At 33.5% G+C, this 2,238-nt stretch overlaps 1 protein-coding gene across 2 annotated transcripts in view; it reads right to left on the bottom strand.

Annotated features, from left to right (window-relative positions):
• Window positions 1–2,238, bottom strand: part of LOC106461083 (glucose transporter type 1-like) — a 206,183-nt gene that overhangs the window by 200,619 nt on the left and 3,326 nt on the right. Inside the window, exon 2 of one of the 2 annotated variants that reach the window (XM_022387941.1) lies at window positions 1,694–1,731. The exons of the other annotated variant lie outside the window; for it this stretch is intronic. The gene's annotated coding sequence lies outside the window, so the exon portion shown is untranslated. The remainder of the gene's footprint in view (window positions 1–1,693; window positions 1,732–2,238) is intronic. 2 annotated transcript variants of the gene reach the window in all.

The raw sequence follows: 2,238 nt of genomic DNA on the forward strand, positions 1-2,238 counted from the left end.
TTTTCCTGTTGAACTATAAGTTATGTACTACTTAAAAGTTCACTATATTCAGAAGTACAGTACGTGTAGGTGCTTGTCTGGCTTTTTCCTCTTGAACTATAAGCTGTGTACTACTTGAAAGTTCACTATATTCAGAAGTACAGTACGTGTAGGTGCTTGTCTGGCTTTTTCCTCTTGAACTATAAGCTGTGTACTACTTGAAAGTTCACTATATTCAGAAGTACAGTACGTGTAGGTGCTTGTCTGGCTTTTTCCTGTTGAACTATAAGCTGTGTACTACTTGAAAGTTCACTATATTCAGAAGTACAGTACGTGTAGGTGCTTGTCTGGCTTTTTCCTCTTGAACTATAAGATGTGTACTACTTGAAAGTTCACTATATTCAGAAGTACAGTACGTGTAGGTGCTTGTCTGGCTTTTTCCTGTTGAACTATAAGTTGTGTACTACTTAAAAGTTCCCTCTATGAAAACTCCAATACACGTAAGTTTTCCTCCTGACTTCCTTCTTTGGAATCATGAGTTCTATACTACTTAGAAGTTGACTTTATTCAGAACTACAATACTTTAAATAGTTATGTCCTGCCTCATCTCTTTTGGAACCATGATATGTGTACTGTTTAGATGTTCATCTATTAATAACAACAATACATGAAGTAATTCTCTCCTACTTTCCTTCTCTGCAATCGTGAGCTTGTGCTGTTTAGAAGTTCAATATATTCAGGAATGAAGAACACATAAATGGTTGTCTTTTGTGATCTTTTTGTGGACTTTGTATTACTTGGATATGTTTTTCTTTCTGTTCAGAACTGCAATAGATCTAGATGGTTGTATCTTGAGTTCTTTCTGTGGAACTGAAAGCTCTGTACTATTTAGATTATCAATCTATTCAGAACTGAATGCATATAGGTGGTTGTTTCCTGGCTTCTTTCTGTTCGACTATTACATGTGTAATGTTTAGAAGTTCACCCTATTCAGAACTTCAATGCATGTAGGTGGTTGTTTCATGGCTTTTTCTTGTGGTATGTTAAGCTATGTATTAACTGGGAATTCACTTTATTGAGAATGGGTGTACATATAACTAGTTATTTCTTGTTTTTTTCTGTGTAACCATGAGTTGTATCGTATTTAGAAGTTCAGTCTATATTCAGAGCTGCAACACATTTAAGTGGTTATCTCCTGGCTTATCTTTGTGAAACCAAGTGCTGTGTACTGTGTAGAAGTTCACTCTGTTAAGAACTGCAACACGTGTAACTGTTGTCTCCTGGCTTGTTTCTGTGTAACCATATTCAAAATTGCTTTAGATGTACGTGGTTGTTTTCTATCTTATTTCTTTCGAACTGCAAACCATATAACACTGGAAAATTCACTTTTTTAGGACTGGAATACATGCAAACATTTTATTTACTCCTGTATCTTCTTTCTGCTTAATACTATATGTTTAAAAGCAGTGTTAGATTACTATACTTATTGTATTGGTAAGTCATGTGGTATTTTTATATAGATTCATGTAAATATATGGTTTCCTATTGAGGCCCTTTAATAGCTTAAAAATGGTAAAAGCCTTGAAACTGATTAACTTCGATTTATGTGAAAGGATAAATTTTCATGGAACTATGTACAGAGATGGGCGAGAATTATAACTTAACAAGAATAAATATCATTATAAAGGTAAGGAGAAAAGCAATATTTACTTACAGCTAGAATAAACATATACCATCACCAGCTCACGTTCGCTAAAAAAGAAAACGTAATACTATTACTATTGAATAATAATCTTCGAACTTTAATTCTATATTTTCCTAACTAGTAACGACATTCGCTAATATTATGAGGTAGGGATATCTGGTAACTAAAGGTTGAACATAATTCTATATTTTCCTAACTAGTAACGACATTGGCTTATATTATGAGGTAGGGATATCTGGTAACTAAAGGTTGAACATAATTCTATATTTTCCTAACTAGTAACGACATTGGCTAATATTATGAGGTAGGGATATCTGGTAACTAAAGGTTGAACATAATCCTATATTTTCCTAACTAGTAACGACATTGGCTAATATTATGAGGTAGGGATATCTGGTAACTAAAGGTTGGACATAATTCTATATTTTCCTAACTAGTAACGACATTGGCTAATATTATGAGGTAGGGATATCTGGTAACTAAAGGTTGGACATAATTCTATATTTTCCTAACTAGTAACGACATTGGCTAATATTATGAGGTAGGGATATCTG

The sequence above is a fragment of the Limulus polyphemus genome, unplaced genomic scaffold, assembly GCF_000517525.1.
Source record: "Limulus polyphemus unplaced genomic scaffold, Limulus_polyphemus-2.1.2 Scaffold894, whole genome shotgun sequence".
NCBI lineage: Eukaryota > Metazoa > Arthropoda > Merostomata > Xiphosura > Limulidae > Limulus > Limulus polyphemus.